The sequence below is a fragment of the Felis catus genome, chromosome B1, assembly GCF_018350175.1.
Source record: "Felis catus isolate Fca126 chromosome B1, F.catus_Fca126_mat1.0, whole genome shotgun sequence".
Taxonomy (NCBI): domain Eukaryota; kingdom Metazoa; phylum Chordata; class Mammalia; order Carnivora; family Felidae; genus Felis; species Felis catus.
In genome coordinates this window covers 45050880-45070882 of record NC_058371.1, presented here as the reverse complement: position 1 = coordinate 45070882, position 20003 = coordinate 45050880, and the positions used below count along the sequence as shown (strand labels likewise).

The following is a 20003-nucleotide window of genomic DNA, read 5'->3' as shown; positions in this document are numbered from 1 at the left end:
TGCAGTTGTTCTTAAAAATTCTTTCATTGTAATTCTGCAAATTCAAGGAGTACTAGGTATAGGTGTAGACTGGGTACAAGATGTAGACTTTGATCATGGCCCTTCCCATTTAAGGTTTAGAATCTACAGGAGTTCCCAAATTTGTCTTCCTAACAGCGGAGTTCTTCCTAGTCAATCCTTCTAAATCAAAAACAGCAAACCTCTTCCAAAAAGGGCAAGATAATAAATATTTTAGGCTGTGTGGTTCATGTAGTCTCTGTCACAACCACTTAACTCTGCTGTTGAAAAGAGCAACCATAGACAAATATGAATGAATGGGAGTGGCTGTGTTCTAATAAAACTTTATTTACAAAACAGTGGAAGGCTGGATTTGGCCTATAGGCTGCAGTTTGCCAACCCCTGTCTTATATCTTTCTTGTACTGATCTTCCTTAAACACCGTAGTTCTCAGCATTTTTGCAGTATTTTGCAGAAGCAGCATAATTAGGTCCAAAAACAAGATGGCAGTTTTAGTCTTCTGTAGCAGACATTGGTGATGACCTGTTTCCTATTTCCTTAGTCCACCTCTGAATACCTGCAGCCTCAGATGACAGATCCTGGGAACACTGAGAGTTTCCCACACGAGTCCATATCTCTCTGCTTCACTGCCCAAGGGTGTTCTGTGGTGCTCTGGGAGCTTGCTCAGCTGGTGCTCAAAGAAGAGACACTGGGCCTTCAACACCCTGAAGTTCAACCTCACCAATGGGATGTGAATTGGTATATAAATATTACACCTTCCCGTCCCTTGGGAAGACAGTTCTGAGGTGCATTCTATGTGGATCCACAGAAAGTCCTATTGAGAGCCAACTGCCCACAGCAGTAACCTGTCAACCAGCTTCTCTTCATCAGCTCTTGTCCCAGAGCTGCCACATTTTCTCCACCCCCTCAGTTGCTCCCTAGCATCTTGGTCTCTGGGACTAACCCAAAATGTCTCTGACTCCTAATCCAGGACATTTTCTTCTCATTTTATTTCCCTTCATAAGTGTCTACAGTGGCACTTTTGCTTCTGACAATACGAAAAACTAAGCAGCCTAAACATATCTTCTGTATTACTCAGCCACAAAAAAAGCAGGAGATCTTGCCATTTGTGACAACATGGTTGGGCCTTGGGGTGTGTTATGCTAAATAAACTAAGTCAGACAGAGAAAGATAAATACCATACGATTTCACTTAGATATGGAATCTAAAAAACAAAACAAATGAATAAATAAACAAACAAAAAGCAAAACTTGACCTATAAAAACAGTACAAGACAATGGCTGCCAGGTGTGTGGAGGTGGAGGGATAGGCAAAATGGGTGAAGGAGAGTGGGAGATACAGGCTTCCACTTATGGAATGACTAAGTCACAGGAATAACGGTACAGCATGAGGAATATAGTCAGTGGTATCATAATAGCTTTATATGGTGACAGATGGCAGCTATACTTGTGAGCACAGAATGAGGTATAGAGATGCTGAATCACTATGTTGTACACCTGAAACTAACGTAACATTGAGTGTCAACTAACTTAAATTAAAAAATAAAAAGAAAAGAAAAGAAAAATATCTTCTGACCCTTAATAAAATAGCTAATTAATTAATGTGGCTTTGTTGTGAATAGGAATTGGGAGGCTACACCTTGACATTATTCAAGGATGAGGAGCAAAACCCAAGACCTCCACATAGAGCTATATCCGCCATGAAAGTACAAAGTGAAGAAAAGATACAGCCTCCTAACAAAGGAAAACTGCCTCCGTGGTGGCTTTATGTATTTTTTCTACATATATAAAATAATATCCCCTAAGAATTCATAACCTAGATCTCTGTTTTCACTGGGGTCAGGAGTTTGGATTCATACTATGCACATGTAAAAGAAACCTCCAAGTCAAAATTAAAGTTGTCCAAATTTGGTAGTGCCCCAATTCCAAACAAAAGCAAATATAACCCCTTCTGGAAAAAAGGTCTTCAACACAGACCCCATAGATGATGTTCAAGCAAATAAGAGCTCAAGTAAAAAATTATCAAACGCAAGGAGAAACAAGCTACCATACATCGGCATCAGCAAATAAAAAACAACAAACGTGTGCCCCCTCATATTCTGGATATTGGGTTATCAGAAAGTGAATATAATATAACTAATTATGTAGTGTTTAAAGAACATAGATAAAACTGGGAAAATGAACAAAGTGCAAGAAAACTTCAAAACTTAAGAAAATAATGTTAGCTGAAATTCAAAATATAATAATTGAAATTAAAAACTCAAAGCAAAGGTTTAACATCAGACTAAACACTCCTGAAGAATAAATTAGCGACACTGAAGACAGCTGATTATTTATGTAGAATCTAGCATAGTGTTAGGAGATGGAAAATATGAATGAAAGAGAGGTCAAGAAACGAAGGATGGCATTAGAAGGCATAGAACATGTGTAATTGAAGTTATAGAAACAAATTGAAAGAGAGGCAATGTTTAAGAGATAATGACTAAGAATTTTCCAGAATTTGTGAGATGTAGATCTATACATAAAGGACACACAACTATACAAACAGTGTAAATAAAATGAAATGCATACCTATGCACTTGGTAGTGAAACTGCAGAACAGCAAAGACAATTAAAACGTCTTTTCAAACATCCAAAAGACTGATTACCAAAAATAAAAATATGAAAAAAAAAGGAAATTAGTAATTAGACTAGCAACAGACTTCTCACTTGTGACAATGGAAGTCAGAAAATAATGGAAAAATATCTTCAATGTGCTGGGAAAAAATAACTGTCAATCTTGAACAGTGTATCCAAAAAAACTTGTATTTCAAGTTCCTTTCAGATTAAAAAAATTAAATAGTTTATTGCCAAGATATCCTCACTAATAGGCTTAATTTAAGAAATATGGGGCAGTTGAGTGGCCCAGTCAGTTGACCAACAGACTCCTGATTTCAGCTCAGGTCATGATCTCACAGATTCATGGGTTCAAGCCCTGCGTCAGGCTCTGCACTGACAGTACAGAGCATGCTTAGGATTCTGTCTCTCTCCCTACCTCTCTGCTCCTCTTCCACTCATTTTCTCCCCCTCTCAAAATAAATAAACCTTAAAAAAAAGAAAAGAAATAAAATAATCCTGGGGTGCCTAGGTGGTTCAGTCTGTTAAACATCCTACTGTTGATTGCAACTCAGGTCATGATCTCACCATCATAGGATTGAGCCCCATATCAGGCTCTGTGCTGGGTGGGGAGGCCCTTAAGCTTCTCTTTCTCCCTGTCCCTCTACCCCTCCCCCTCCCTCACTCTCTCTCAAAAAAGAAAAAAAAAAAAAACTAAAATAATGCCAGAAAAGAATGCAATGCAAGAAGGAATTGTGAGCAATGCAAATGGTAATATGTATAGAAGTTAAATATAAATATACTTTCAAATGTAATATAAACACATTATATATGACATTATATATAATAAAAACATAACATACAGCATAATGTAATTTAAAGTTATATATTAGGGTGCCTGGGTGGCTCGGTCAGTTGAGCGTCCGACTCCAGCTCAGGTCATGTTCTCACGGTTGGTGGGTCCGAGCCCCGCGTCGGGCTCTGTGCTGACCGCTCAGAGCCTGGAGCCTGCTTCGGATTCTGTGTGTCCCTCTCTCTCTGCCCCTCCCTGGCTCACACTCTGTTGTTCTCTCTCTCTCTCTCTCAAAGATAAGTAAACATTTAAAAAATTTTTAATTATGAAAGATCTATAGTGGCTCCATATTGTTCCATTAAGTTTAAACTCGTCAGCATTTTACGCCTTTCCCCAACTGAGTACAGCTTCTTTGACTCCTGCCCAGTATGGGTTCCTTCCTCTAGAGGGAATTCCCTGTTGCCATTCTTCAACTCTTCATTCCACTACCAGATTAATTCATATCTCCAAGACTTTCCTCATGCTCCTTTTCATCTTTTCTTCTATCTACAATGCAAACTCTACAGTTCCTAGAAGAAAAATAATAATAATAATAATAAGACATGAAGGGGCGCCTGGGTGGCGCAGTCGGTTAAGCGTCCGACTTCAGCCAGGTCACGATCTCGCGGTCCAGGAGTTCGAGCCCCGCGTCGGGCTCTGTGCTGATGATGGCTCAGAGCCTGGAGCCTGTTTCCGATTCTGTGTCTCCCTCTCTCTCTGCCCCTCCCCCGTTCATGCTCTGTCTCTCTCTGTCCCAAAAATAAATAAACGTTGAAAAAAAAAATTTAAAAATAATAAGACATGAAGCCTTCCAGAATTTACCCCAGACACAGGGATCTCTCAGTAACATGAAATGCTTCTGGGACTAGTGAACTCTGTCCGCCACACACCCTTGGTGTTCAGTGTGGGTGGCAATCTTGTCTCTTAACTAGCCAGTGAATTCCCGAAGAGCAAAGAGAGTCTGATATTTCCTTTTACATCTCACTACCTCTAGCCAGCACTGGAGTCAGAAAATGCACTCAGTCAACATCCACTGAAGAAAGGATAGCATGGGATCCTTTCTTAATTTTTAATTTTCATGGAACAGGTTCTGTTTGAGAATCTGGAACACCTTTATGTCTTTGCTTCTCAAGTCTTCCTGAGGTCCAGTTGTATCCTGCCACACATCCCTTTCCTACTTAAACCACTTAGCTATTTTTAACCTGTTCAAATTTATTTCTGTTACTTTTTGACCAAACAGTTCTCATTAAGAAATGTCTAAGACTCGGGGCAACTCAAGTTCATGCCTCAACAAAAATTACAAATTATCACAGCCATTGGTCTTCAAGATTGTTCACAAACAACAAATCTATGAATGGCAAGGGTGTAATGAGTTAAATTAGGTGTTCAAGATCCACAACTAGTTCTTTACATGGTAGTAATGCAAACCTAAGTCTCTTGACACTCATTCCGGGGTGCTTTTCATTTCCCAATGTGCTTATGGATGTTATTTTAGAAGTTATAAGATTCTTTTCTCTTCTGAGCCTCATAAAAAGGGTCCTGATAAAATAGCAATTAGCAAATACCTTTGCCAATAGGTAGCTGAGAACTATGGGATGTTCCTTTATTATCCATGTATTCATTCAGCAAATATTTATTGAGTGTTTTTGTGGCAGGCATTGTCCTAAGTGCTAGGGACATTCTAGGTAAGGGAGTCTTGACAATAAAGTAAATAGGTCAAATATATTTTATGTCAAATATTGATGCATGCTATGGAGAAGAATATAGAGGGAAGGGCATTAGCATTGTCAGGAGGTTAAGATAGATACCTCAGGGTGGACAAAGAAAGTTTTCCTGAGAAGACAACATTTGAACACAAATATCCTAAGAATGGATGCAGAAATAAGGGAAGAATAAAAGAAGAGATAAAGAAAGAATGAATTAGAAGTGAGTTGCCAGTAGCTCTTGGATAGCCTGCTAGGCCTGATTCTATGGTCTTTTCTTGGACCCAAAAAGATAACAAGGACAGAAAGCTGGCAAGGCTGTTCTGCAAAGCAAAGAAGTCACAGGTCTGGCCGAACTGAGTAGTAAGCTGAGGTAGAAGCCAGCAAATCTTGCCTCTCAAGAAGTAAACAGCAGAAAAAGATGCTTTAAGGACCAGTTTCCCACTTTCATAGCAGACTTTTAAATTTCTTGGCTTCTTTCTCTCTCACATAGATATCACACGCTATACACATGCATACATACACATATACACAGGTGTGCATGCACACACATACAGCCATGCACACATATCAGTTCCTAACAGAATATCTGACAAGACACTCCCTCACTGTTTTTGGAAGCTTTGAGGAAAACTCTTAGGACTTCTATGATTTCACCAGGTTACTTATGGGGAGAAATCTATCAAGGCCAAGGAACTTGGTTGGGAGGTTGGGGGAAGAGTTATTTGAACATGCACAGTATGAAATCCTACCACTCAAACAAACAATCAAAAAAGACATGGAAAATAATTATTCTATCAAATTATCTAGCAATTGCCAGAGATTAATCTGTTTCTAGAACTCTGCCGGCCCCCTCTGATATCATCTAGGAAGGTCCAAGACACTGATGTAACTGTGATATCCCAGCTTTCATCCATCCTTTGAATCAACATGGGCCTCCTCCTGTATTTTCTATGGAAAGCATGGGTTTTGGAGTCAGACCTGGGTTCAAATCCCAGCTCTGTGTTTGACAGAAACTTGTTTTTATGCTTAATTTTCTTAACTGTTTTGTTTTGGTTTTGGTTGTTTTGTTTTGTTTTGTTTTGTTTTTTCAGAATTGCACAGTTTCTCCTACCTGCTGTTTATTTCCAAGGACAGATCTGGTTTCCTTGACTACATTACTCAGTAAGCCACTTTAGGAGTCCTTCTAGGGGCATTCTGGAGTAACAATGGACTGTCCCAAACTTCTTCCTAGGAGCTTTCTATTTCTTTGTCTCATACAGCCTTTTAAAACCCTGTCATCCCAAGAAATTCAGCTCTGGCTCAGCTAGCATACCATGTTCAGCAAAACAGAAGTTTCAGTCTCTCTGCTTCACTATCCCAGCTAATGACTTCCATCCTCAAGGCCACCTCAGGGTTTGAGATGACTGTGGAGTTCTAGTCATCATGTCTGTGTTACAGGTCTGAAGGAGGAAAGGCAGAAGGACAAATAGGGGCTCCTCCAGGCTGAGTCATTACCCTTCAAGATGCCCTCCCAAAAGTGCCACATATCTCACTGGCTAACACTCTGTTACATGGCCACACATCACTGCAGGAAAGGCAGCAACATGTCCTGTTAAAAGTGAAGACCTATAATTAAGGAGGAAGAGGAGAATAGAAGTTTGATTGGGCCACCAGTGGTCCCTGCCAAAGTGCTGGAAGTCACCATTAAAGCACATGGAGATGGGAGGCCTCCCACACACATGGATCCCACATTAAATGAGGACCTCAAACCCTCACGCTTTTGCACCTTTACTCAGGCTCATCACCAGCCTGGAGGCTTATCTGCCCTTTTAAGCTAACTTTAGTCTTTCTTTGAGACAGCCCTGCTACGGTACCTCCAGAAAATCTTCCTTATCCACTGCCCTGTTCCCCACCCTTCAAGCTCTGGTTTTGCCTATTGCAGAGCTTTTCACATTCCTTGTAATTCTGTGTTAACTGATCTTGCCAGAGTAATAACCAGAATAAGAATACATCCCTGTGCTATACTAAGTGCCAGTCAATTTATTTATTCCTATTATTTCTCTCCTTTTCCCTGCTTTCTCTTTCTTGCTGCCCATTTTTCTTTCCATATTTTTCTTTGTCTCATTCCCTTGCCTGTTTCTTGGGCCTGCCAGGAGCATTGAAGGTAGGTCATCATTGAGTTCCACTGATGGTCTATAAGGTCAAAGAGTATCCTGATCCTGAATCCATTATATCAAAGCTTGGAAGTCAGAAATTGGTCACTAATGGGCCTAAAAAGTCAATACAGCTCCCAATCTGTCTTAACTTACTCTTAAGAAAGAATTTATGCTCTAGGAGAATCTGGTCCAAATTATGCCATTTCAATGTCCTTGATCTTGAGAAATGACAGAGTTTCCTTTATAAAATATTGTGACAAAGAGGGCGGAAAGTACAAAAAATTCTGCATCCTTTGCAGAGTGCATGTAGATTTCACATGAGTTGTGGGTGTCCTTGTGTCACTTTGAGTAGCTTCTCCCAGTTGGGCCTTCAAGACCATACCCCCATGGTTGAGACAGATTACCAAGGAACCGGGAAAACTTCGGTCAGGAAGAAGTTATTGGGACACAGGCCTTCCTTCCATAAGTCCTCCTGGATCAGAAGGTCCTTACTTGTGTCTTGGTGTCACATCTTAGAAATGGTCTATAGCAGGGGTGGAGACAGGGGTGCTAGGTGTGTAGATGAGCTCCCTAGGTGATGGGGGCTAGCTGCAAATGTCCCATGAAGAAAGGCCAAAAAGCATTGAAGAGAAATTCTCTGATAGCACTGCCTGAAGCAATGAAGGACAAACCACTTCTTACAAGGCAGATTCAGATTTCATATCAATTTCTAGTTTAATTCCCTTTTATTTATTATACTCAATCCTTTTGTAAAGTCATGTTTATAAGCTCCTTACTTATCTTTGTGGGCTCTATAGTATAAAGAGAGAGGTCTCAGCTCAATACATGACCCAGGGGTGAAAGCAGAAATAGTTTCTTTTTCCTCCTTCCCAACCCTGAGGTCAAGAAAGTAGCTGAAATTGTAATCGCTGAGGAGATCAGAAGTATTTACTTTTCTTAAGAAAGGTGATAATCTATAGCATAAGAAAAATCAGACAAAATTTCCTGCTAAAAAACTTATTAGGGTACAATGGAAAACCCCTAATATTTTGATCAGAAAACCTGGGTTTAGACCTCTGTGCAGCCACTTACTGAGTGACTCGGAACCATCTACTTAACCTTCCTGAGAATCAGTTATCTCCACTATAAAAGAGGGATTATAAAATCCACTTCAGAGTGATGTCATAAATATTGAATGGGATGTTACACCATAAATATAAATAAATAGCTTATATTAGAGTAGGTATCTATAAATGTACTTTTGAACCTGATTCAGACCCTGGAAGAGAATGCCAGGGCAAAGACTCTTACACTCCTTTCCTAAAGCTAGGGAAGTTAGTTTACTCCTCACGAATACTTCAAGATACTGACATGATTTCACTAAACTGCTATCAATAAATTCGTATTGAGTAGCTAATACTACTCTCTCAAGCAGTGGCAGGGAATGGGGTGGCATGGCGGGATACAGAGTCAGCTAAGTGAGATTTACTGTATTCAGGACCTTACAGTTTACGTGGGAGAGAAGACTAACCCCCTAAAGAGCCATCAGCAAATAATAACCCTCATTCCAAAGGCTGGGGAGCCAATGTGTGTTTCCGCTAAGTTGCCGAATACATCTAATCTTTTTATATATTCAGGAACAGGTAGGAAAACTATGGCGAGGGTCCATACGTTCACCGAGAGATGTACCCATGTGAGATGGATTTATGCCAAAACTTCATTTATCATCTATCTGATCACAAAAAGTCCCCACTTTGACTGGTGGATCACAGTGGCATTTGGCAACCTGGTGACCAGTGCCAATTCAGAGCCAATTCACTGTGCAGTAAATCCCTGAAAGGTCTGAGAATTTCCTTTTATCTACTGCACGTGAAGTCTAGTAAATGGCCCAAGGCCCCTTTGGAGAAGGCTTGGAGGAATATTTACAGAATATGGTTGTAGCAGGGTTGCATGTTCATTCTCGAGGGAGACCAGCTTCCCCTTCATTCAAGTGGCTCAGGTTCTGTGATCTGGCTTATACCTGAAGAGTAAGAAGCTAAGGCTCTATTGTGCCCAGTCAAATTGAGTTCCTGGATGTCAGATCTAGAGTGTTTCTTTTATATAGAGGAAGTAATATTTTAGTAGCCTGCCCATCTATTTCACTCCTAGGGACACAATAATCAATTAGTCATGGTCAAAGAGCCCAGCAGGTTATTTGGTTTACCTCTTTATCCCTCCTTCCCATTATAGTGATCATGTCTACCTTGTCCCTAGCAGTTAAGAGCTAGTCCTTGGCCACAAATTTTCCAGCATCCCCATGGAAATCAGGGAGCATATCTACTAACTACATCTCCTCATGTGTAGTGAGGACGCCATAATGCTTTTCAAAGATGCTAGTGTTCTCATCATTAATATGGTACCCAATTTCTCCTCTTAACAAAAGGAAGAAATAAAGAGAATTGTCTAGGGCCTTTGGGAGGCTATAGTAAGAGTGTGGAGGAAGGGCATGCAGTTTGCATACGAGAAATTCACTCCCATATTCCTATTTCATCAAACATTTGGAGTCAATCTACATTATGCTTCAAATCACTCAACATAGACCATTTTTGAGTCAAAATTTCAGCCAACCAATCAGGTAAATTAATTTTCAGAGATACTTCTAACATTAGATCTATCCTCTCTGCTACATGCACCAATATAATGAATTTGGTTTGATCCAGTTTTATATTCTGTCCTCCTCGTTTTGACACCCTTAGAATTCATTCCCATACGTGTTCCATGCACATTCATGCTGCTATAAATTAGCAACATTTTGCATTTGTATCTGAGGATAAACAGAAATGGGGGCTGGGAGGCTTGAGGAGAATAGGCACCTTCACAAGGCACCCGTTCTAGGTGAGATTACTACTGGGTCTTTAACAAAGAAAGAGCTGATTTTGTCAGCTCCAGAAGAGCAGGTTGCTTCCTCTTACAGGCAAGGAGACTGGGGAGTTCAAATCTCAGTTTCAAACAAGTCAACCCAAGCAGAAACTTGGTGTGTCTATGACTTCAGCTGACATTATGACTGTACAACACAGCTAAATTTCAAGTGTAATATTCATCATGGTTTGCCTAGTACATGGGAAGAGATTCTTTTGGGCTCTCTATAAGAGCACACTGGTTGTATGAACACCTGAGTTGCAAATTTAAACTTATCATTATCTGTGTGTGACTTCTGCAGTGCAGTTAGAAGCATCTATTCCAGGTTACAGTTCTTATAATTATTATTATTGCCATGTAAGTCAAATCCAGTAGCTACTTGGTCCCCAAGACACTTAGGACAATAAGCACTTTATCACAATCAATCGTAGCTGACAATTTTATCATATTATCTTTGCACGGTATGGATTTGCCATTGGCAAGGAGTTCCACATTGGGTTCAAAGCCAGCAAAAAAAACAAACCAGGCCCAGACATTTTTGAGGGTCTTTTTCTTCTAAACACTTCCATTACCAGCATTTTATCAGCCAGTGTCCAATCAGAAAAACAGACCACAGTAAGTATATCAACAGGAAAATAATTTAATTAATTACACAAGTACTGGTGGCCTGAAAAAGCAAAAAGAAAACTTTGAGCTCTTACGTTGCTAATAACTAGAGGAAGCAGCTACCAAGCTAGGGTTTGGGAGACAAGAGGAAGAGGCTGAGGTTATCATATCAGAAGTTTGAGGGAGGACCCTCAAGAAGCTGGACCCTCAAGGGCTTATACCACTGAGGAGTAGACATAATTGAATGCAGCTGGTCCCTCAGGAGTTCATAACAAGAACCCAGAGAGCTGAGACTCAGACCTCAGAAGAGGTTTGCTGCTTCTGCCCTCACAGCTACTGGTGGTATCTCTGAGGAGTCACTCTAAGGCTGAAAGGCACTGAAAGGAGCTGGAGGACAAAACTAATTGCTGCCTTCAGAGTGAAATGTTCTTGCTGAGCATTGCTGATAGGTCCAGAAGTAAGTTGGAAAGCAGAATTACCTTCCAATTTCCTTCTAGAATTTCCTACTGCAGAACCTAACAAGAACACAGATGACAAAGAAGAAGGTTGTTAGCAGAGTCCGAACACTGGCATTACAGAGCAGAAACTACAAGGGTGTACTTAGAAATCAAAGGCAGCAGCTTAATTACTAGTACAAATATATCTTACTAAAACTGACACAAGAAAAATAGAAAACCTTTATGTTCTGACCAGTAAATGATTTAAGAAGTCAAAAGTCTTCCTATAAAGCAACCTACAAGCCCAGATGGCTTCACTGGCAGGTGCTACCAATTAGTCAAGGAAAAAATAATTCCAATTATACACAACCTTTTCCTAACTCATTATATGAAGCTAGCATAACTTTTTTATCAAACTCAACAAGGATAGTACAGAGAAAATTATATTTCTATTTCATTCATAAAAAAAAATCCTACACAAAAGACTAGTGAGATGAATTCAGCAACATATAAAAATGGATAATGTATCTCGCCAAATTGGATTTATTCAAAAAATGCAAAGTTGATTAAATGTTAGAATATCAATTAGTGTAACCCAATACAGTAACATGTTAAAGAAAATATAATCCAAACATCTCAATAGATGGATAATAAAAGTACTTGATAAAATTCAATGTCCATTCCTAAATTTTCTAAATACTTTGAGGCTTAGGAATAGAAATCATTTGTCTGGTATGACAAAGTTTATCTATTTAAAAAATTATCAATAATATACTACCAAAGTGTTAAACTAGGAAAGTTTCCCCTTTGAGATGTGGGCCAAATGAAAGAATTTTCTATCACCATTTCTTTTCAACACTTTATTAGATGTGCCAGCCCATGCAGGGAGACAAAAACAATACTGTCATGGGGTGCCTGGGTGACTCAGTCAGTTTAGCATCCGACTTTGGCTCAGGTCATGATCTCAAGATTTGTGAGTTTGAGCCCTGTGTTCAGCTCTGTGCTGACAGCTCAGAGCCTGGAGCCTGCTTCAGATTCTGTGTCTCCCTCTGTCTCTGCCCCTCCCTGGCTCACATTCTGTCTCTCTCTCTCTCAAAAATAAAATAAACATTAAAAATTTTTTTAAAAATACTGTCATTAAACACAGATAATATGATTGCGTACATTAAAAATCTAGAAGAATCCACAAATTAATTCTTTGAATTAGTAAGAAAATTTCAGGGTTTGTGTGTGTATACACACACACACACACACACACACACACACATATATATATATATATAATCATCGATGTACAAAAATCCATGGTACAAACCATTCTGAGATAAGACAGTAGTTTCTATTGGACTAACATTCTCACAGATAACACATACAAAATACTTAAAAACCTACTATTTATGGGTACAGAGGGCAACCAAAAGCAGCCAGAAACTGGTGAGAAGGCAAACTTTGAAATAAGGAAATTGCCCTCGGTCTAAATTGCCCTCGGTCTATACTCTATGGTCTACGTAACATGAGACATCTAGATGTCAAACAGAAAGCTTGACTGACTTACTCACTTACTGGTTTAAAGAGTCAGGAAATGGGCTTCCATAGCAGCTGAATAGTAAAATGAAATTTCTGTAAAAGAGTGAGACATGAGGAGAGCCTCCAAATCTACACATAATTCCACCTAAATCATTGTCCAACCCCTGAACTTTATACAGGAGAGGTTCTCAGGAGACCAATGGGAACCAACAGCAGCATGGCTGAAAGAACTGAACCAGAGCAAGGATTTCAACTATTGCCTACTGCAGAAGAAATAGTTCGGAGTTTCAGTGCAGCCAAGTTAATGACTTGCTAGAACAAAAATAAACATTCTTCAAAGAAAGATACGGAATATAGTCTCTATAATTTATCATTGACAATGTCTAGGTACAATAAAAATTACCAGACAGGGGCAGACTCAGTCAGTTAAGTGTCTGGCTCATAAGTTCCAGCCCTGCATCAGGCTCTGTGCTGATCCCATGGAGACTGCTTGGGATTCTTTATCCCTCCCTCTCTCTCTGCCCCTCCCCACTCATGTGCTCAAACTAAATAAACTTAATAGAAAAATTGTTTTAATTACTAGACATTTGGGGGTGGGGGAATAAACAGAAAAATGTGACCTAGAGTCAAGGAAAAAAATGTTGTCTATAAAAACCAAACTCTAGATCCCAGATCTAGCTAATTCTGTTAGCATTAACAGAAAAGAATTTAAAGAAACTATTATAGAGGCACCTAGGTGGCTCAGTCAATTGAGCATCTGACTCTTGATTTTGACTCAGGTCATGGTCTCGGGGTCATGGGATCAAGCCTTGAATAGAGATCTGTCCTGAGCATGGAGCCTGCTTAATTCTTTTTCTCCCTCTGCCCCTTTCCCCTGCTTGTACTGTCTCTCTCTCAAATAAAAAAAAATTTAAAAAGAAACTATTATAAATATGTTCAAAGACTTTAAGAAGCTAATATCATAATGAACAAACAGATAGGGATCTCAGCAGAAAAATGGAAATTACAGAAAAGGACTAACTGAAAATTTACATCATAATTATGGTATCTAAAATGAGAAGGCACTGTATATTAACAGCATATTGGAGATAATAGAAGATAAGGTCAGTGATTTTATTGATAAATCATTAGAAAGTATCAAATCTGAAGAAAGAAAGGACAAAATGTTTTTGAGAAAGGAACAAAATCTCAATGACCAGCAGGAAAATATTAAGGAACCTAACATTCATGCAATGCAATGAGAGTCCCAGAAGGAGAGGAGAGAAAAACTAGAGAAGAATAAATATTTAAAGAAATATGGGGAAAACTTTCCAAATTTATGTGAAAAACATAATCTATACATCTAAGGAGGTCAGCAAATCCTGTAGAGGATAAATCTTAGGAAAACCACATGTAGGTGAATTATAGTAAAAACGTTGAAAAGTAATGATAAATTGATAATCTTGAAAGCAAAGGGAAATGATGTATTGCATACAGAGAACAAACAATAGGATTTATGGCTGAGTTTCTCATTAAAAAAAAAAAGAAAGAAAAAAAAACACAATGAAAGCCAGAAGACCACGTAAAGACATCTTTAAATGGTCAAAAAGAAAAAAAAATCTATCATCCCAGAATTCTATATCAAATGAAAATACTTCTACAAAGTGATGCTGAAATTTTTAGGACAAAGAAAACTGAAAGAATTAACGGGCCATGAACCTGAACTATAAGAAATGCAAAACAAGTTTCTTCAGGTTGGAGGGAAATGATGCCAGATGGAAACTAGAACTTACTGGGAAGAATAAAAGCACCAAAAATGGCTAATAGTGGGTGAACATAACAGAATATTTTTTGTTTCTTTTTTCTAACATCCTTTTAAAAGTACATAACTGTTTTTAAAAAATTATGACACTGTATTGTGGGATTCTTAACATATGTAGATGTAATACATAAAGCATCAACAACACAAAGAACTCCGGAGAGAATTAACAGACTATACTCCTGTAAGACTCAAATTTTAGGTGAAGAGATAAAATATTAATTCTAAAAATACTCTGTTAAGTTGAGGATGCATATTTTAATCCCTAAAGAAATCTTTAAGAATACAAAATGAAGAAAGGCGAGAAAGGGAGGCAAGGAAAAAGGAAGGGAGAAGGAGGAGGAAAGAAGGGAGAGAGGAAGGCCAACGCAAAGGATGGAAAAAAGGAAGGAAGAACTTAGGAACAAAGAAAAGAAGGGAGACTTGACTTTGATTTTCCCAAAAGGAGGCAGGAAAGGAGAAACCATGCAAAAGCAGGATAAATAGAAAACAAATAGCAAATGGTGGAGCTAAATTTAACCATGTCAATAATTACATTAAATCTTAATTGCCTAAACACTCCAATTAAAAGGCAGAGATTGGCATGTCTGGGTGGCTCAGTTGGTTGAGTGCCCAACTCGACTTCGGCTAGGGTCATGATCCCAAAGTTGTGGGATCGAGCCCCCTGTGGAGCTCCATGCTGAGCATAGAGCCTGCTTGAGATTCTCTCTCTCTCCTTCTGCCCCCTCGCCCTCTCACACTGTCTGTAAAATAAAATTTAAAAAAATTAAAAGGCAGAGATTGACAGGCTAGATTTTAAAAGTAAGTTTAAACTATCTCCTGTGCATAAGAGATGTGCTTTAAATCAAAAGACACAGATAGGTTGAAAGTAGGATGACAGAAAAAGATATACCATGTAGACACTAATCATAAGAAAGCTAGAGGGTCTATATTAATAACAGGCAGAATGGATTTCACGAGAAGTATTACCAGAAATAAAAAGTGACATTTCATAATGATTAAAAGATCAATTAATCAGGAAGACATGACAATCATAAATCCCTATGAACTTAATAACAGAATTTCAAGATACATGAAGCAAAAACTGATAACATAAAGGAAGTAATAGATATATCCATGAAAATTGAAGGCTAACACCATTGTCTAAGGAACCACAGAGCAACTAAACAAAATAATAAAAATATAGGAGATCTAAACAACACGATCAACCACCTTCCCCTCCTTATCATTTATAGAACACTCCTCCCATGACAGAACATATACACTTTTCCAAGGCCACATGGAACATTCACAAAGATAAACCAAAAATCAAGGGTCAGTATATCTCAAAAACTTGAAGGGGAATTTGTGCAGCATACCTTCAGGTCTACCACAGGAATATGAATACATCATCACTGGATTATACTGCAATATAATCACTTTGGACTCTATACACATATATATACACATGCATACATTCATATTTACAAATATGTGTATATTTTTGTGTGTTAAAGCAAATGGGACAAAATGTAAACAATTGATGAACCTGGTATAAAGATATATGGGAGTTCCTTGTACCATCCTTACAACTTGCCTGTAATTTTTCTTTTTTTTTTTTTTTTTTGGAACGCTCCATGAATTTGCGTGTCAATCCTTGCACAGGGGCCATGCTAATCTTCCCTGTATCGTTCCAGTTTTAGTATATGTGCTACCAAAGGGAGCACACAACTTGTCTGTAATTTTTAAATTGTAACAAAATTTTTTCAAAGTATCCCTATATACCAGCAAGAGGAAATGAAACATTTTGTTTTATTTTGAGAGAGAGAGAGAGAGAGAGAGAGAGAGAGAGAGAGAGCGCGCGAGAGCGAGCACACAAGCACAAGTTGGGGAGAGGGGCAGAGGGAGAGAGAAAGAAGATCTTAAGCAGGCTCCATACTCAGCACCAAACCCGACCTGGGGCTTGATCCCATGGCCCCGGGATCACAACCCACTTGGAAATCAAGAGTCAGACATTCAACCGACTGAGTCACCCAGGAGCCCTGGAAATGAAATATTTTAAAAGATACCATTTTCAGCCAAGTATCTAAGCCTTATGGGGAGAATTAGAAAACCTTGTTGATAGACTTCAAAGAAGATCTAAACAGAGAGTTATACTACATTCATTAACTCTAAGAGTCAATATTATAAAGGTTTAAATACTCCCCAAATTATTTGTAGATTTGGTAATATTTATTTATTTGATGTTTATTTATTTATTTTGAGAGAGAGAGAGAGCAGGGGAGGGGCAGAGAGAGAGGGAGAGAGAATCCCAAGCAGGCTCCATGCTACCACACAGAGGCTGATGCGGGGCTTGAACTCACAAACCATGAGATCATGACCAGAGTCAAAATCAAGAGTCAGTTACTTAACCGACTGAGCCACTCAGGTGCCCTGATTTGGTAACATTTAAATCAAACTTTCAACAAAGATTCTTTTTATTAACAAGCTGACTCTAAAATTTATAGAGAAATGCAAAAAGACAAGATTAAGCAAAACACTCTAGAAGAGGAAGAAAAGATAGGAAGACATTTACCACCAGAGAGTAAGACATCATAAATCTATAGTAAGGAAGGTTGTATAATACCAACGTGGGGACAGACTTCCATGTACGGACATTTAAGAATAGGAGAGAGATGTCATTGCAGATCAATGAGAAATGAAGAAATCTGCCAACAAATTACCAATAAGCATGTGAAAATATGCTCAACATCATTAGCCACCAGGGAAATATAAGTTAAAAAACAAGGTATCACAATAGACACTAGAACAGTTAATATTAAAAAGACGTACCCTACCAAGTGTTGGCAAGGACACGAAGTAACCAGAACTCTCACAGGCTGCCGGCACGAACAATTTAAAATGGTAAAACCACTTTAGAAAGCTGTTTGGTGGTTTCTTTAATCCATCCTGAATTGTTCCTGTGGCTCCTGTGGTTTTTTTTGTGTATAAAGCTGGTTGATGGTTTGACTTACAAAGTCAAAATTGTACCTACTGTATGACCCAGCAATGCCACTCCTACATAATTTGTCATATGCCTTGGAAGCTTTGCTAATGATTGCCCAAAACTGGAAACATTCCAAATGCCCATCAATGGAAGAATGGAGAGACTGAGATCTGTTCATACAACGGAATACTACTCGGCAGTAAAAAGGAACAGACCACTGATAGATCCAACAACACAGATGAAACGCAAAAGCGTTCTGCTAAGGAAAAGAAACCAGGCACAAAAGAGTATTTTCTAGATGGTTCCATTGATCAAGTATCGGGAAGAGATCAGTGATGGGAGAGGGAACTGACTGCAAAGGGGCAACAGAGAACTTTTGGGGGGAACATGCTCTATGTCTTGAGGCGGTGGTGACCACATGACAGTATACAGTTGTCAAAAGTCATCCAACTGTAGACTTCAAAAGGGTGAATTCTCTTGCATGTAACTTATACCTCAATAAATCTGATTTTTGACATTTTAACTAAAAAGGAAAACACACGACGAGATGGCCTTAAATACCAACCAGGTTGGCAAAATATTAACTCGGCTGATACCCTGGCGAGGATGGCAGGAAGTTGCAGCCTGGGTTCTCAGGAAGCAGGCTCTGAGATGGAGCCTGGTATCGGAGAAGTTCATGAGGGGTCAGCCTCTAATAAAGAAGAAGCAGAAAAAGAAAAGTTGCTAAGCCACAGGCCTGACAGAGCCCCGATGGGGCGCTCTGGAGTGAGTGGTGCTCAGCAGAGTGGTCCCACCCCCAGTCATCCTCCCACCCACGGCTGTCCCAAGCTGTCCTGGGAAGGGTGTGTCCCAGCGCAAAGGCGGGTCTGCCGTGGAGCTGGGCAGCACGTCTCCCTGGAAGGAGAGTCCGTGCAGCCCATCTTCAGGTGTACCACAGGAACAAGCGCACTCTGTTGATGGTGTTGTGACTTAAACAACCATTCTGGACACCGGTTTGGTAAAGCTGAAGCTATACACGCCCTATGATCTAGCATTCTATCCTTGGTATATACCTTTGTGAGATGCATTACCGTGCGTACGGAGTTAAGGGCTCATCACAGCACTCTTTGCCATGGCCCAAACTGGAAACAACTCAAAAAGTCATTTTGTAAATTACAGTATATTCATGTAGTGAAGTCGTCAATAAATTATTTTATGTTAACATATATGTATAGGGGCACCTGGGTGGCTCAGTCAGTTCAGCGTCCGTCCGGCTCAGGTCATGATCTCGCGGTCTGTGATTTCGAGCCCCGCGTTGGGCTCTGTGCTGACAGCTCAGAGCCTGGAGCCTGCTTCGGATTCTGTGTCTCCCTCTCTCTGCCCCTCCCATGCTCATGCTCTGTCTCTGTTTCTCTCTCTCTCTCAAAAATAAGGAAACATTTTAAAAATTAAAAATATATATATATGTATAAAATGTTGTCTATCAACAACAATGAACAAGCTATAACAATCAGGTTCACCTGGATGAATCTCACTAACATAATGCTGAGCAAAAAAGAAGTCATGAAAGAATACATACAGTATGCTTTCCTCCATACAAAGATTCCAAATTGGCAAAACTAAACCCTATGGCTTGGAAATGAATATATAAATTGTAGATCTATGGAGTAAAGTAGTGAAATGAGTTTCACAGAAGTCAGGCTAGTGGTTATGCCAGAGGCAGGGAAGAGGGGTGCTCTGATTAGAATAGCACACTAGGGAAAGCCTCTAAAGTTTCATCATCCACGGGTGTTCACTTGATAATTATTCATCATGCTATACATACATGTTGGAAATGCTTTTCTTCATGCATGTTATATTTCACGACAAAAACAAGGGGAAATGGCACACATAATGGTTAAATGGTTAATGGAAATAAGGCTATAGGAAATAAGAAAAAAAGAGAGGGTTCAGGGGTCATATAATGGTTATCGATCATCTAAAGAGCTGCTCCAGAGGGCCCAGCTAGGAACTTTGAGAGAAAGAATTTTCTAATGATTCAAACGCATGAAATGGGTTGATCTCAACCCGTCTTCCAGCTCTGAGGTCTGAGGGACAAAGAACTAGGCTTTGATAGGGAAGTAGGGGGAGCCAGGAAAAAAACGAACAAAGAAGGAAAGAGCGCATGTTTATTTTTAAAACAACTGTCAGTTGATGGATCCCTGCCCCGTGAGCTAATGTACCTGCCATTTTTCCTTCGAAGGCCCTGCTGCTATTACATAGGCAGAGCGAGGGTTTTAGCTGAACCTGTGCCCCAGGTGGCCCTCCAGACACTCTGTCCTCAGGGAGGCCCAGCATCTCCTTAGAAGGAGAACAGCACTGGGGCTGCCCGAGGTGGCTCCAGCTACCCTGAGTCCATCTGGACGCACAAAGCCTTGTCTTCCAGACACATCCCCAGGCTCATCACCACCCAGAAGTATGAGAAGCAGAGAGACGCAAGGCAAGGAATACCGGTACCGTTGGTATTGATGATGATGATGAGCTCTGACCA

General features: G+C 39.6%; 1 long non-coding RNA gene and 1 other non-coding gene across 2 annotated transcripts in view; both read right to left on the bottom strand.

Annotated features, from left to right (window-relative positions):
- LOC102901096 overlaps positions 1–20003 on the bottom strand; it is a 148760-nt gene that overhangs the window by 72230 nt on the left and 56527 nt on the right. The window lies entirely within an intron of this gene.
- On the bottom strand, positions 16128–16235 carry LOC111560289. The gene has a single exon (XR_002742046.1). It is a non-coding gene; the product is annotated as a U6 spliceosomal RNA (small nuclear RNA).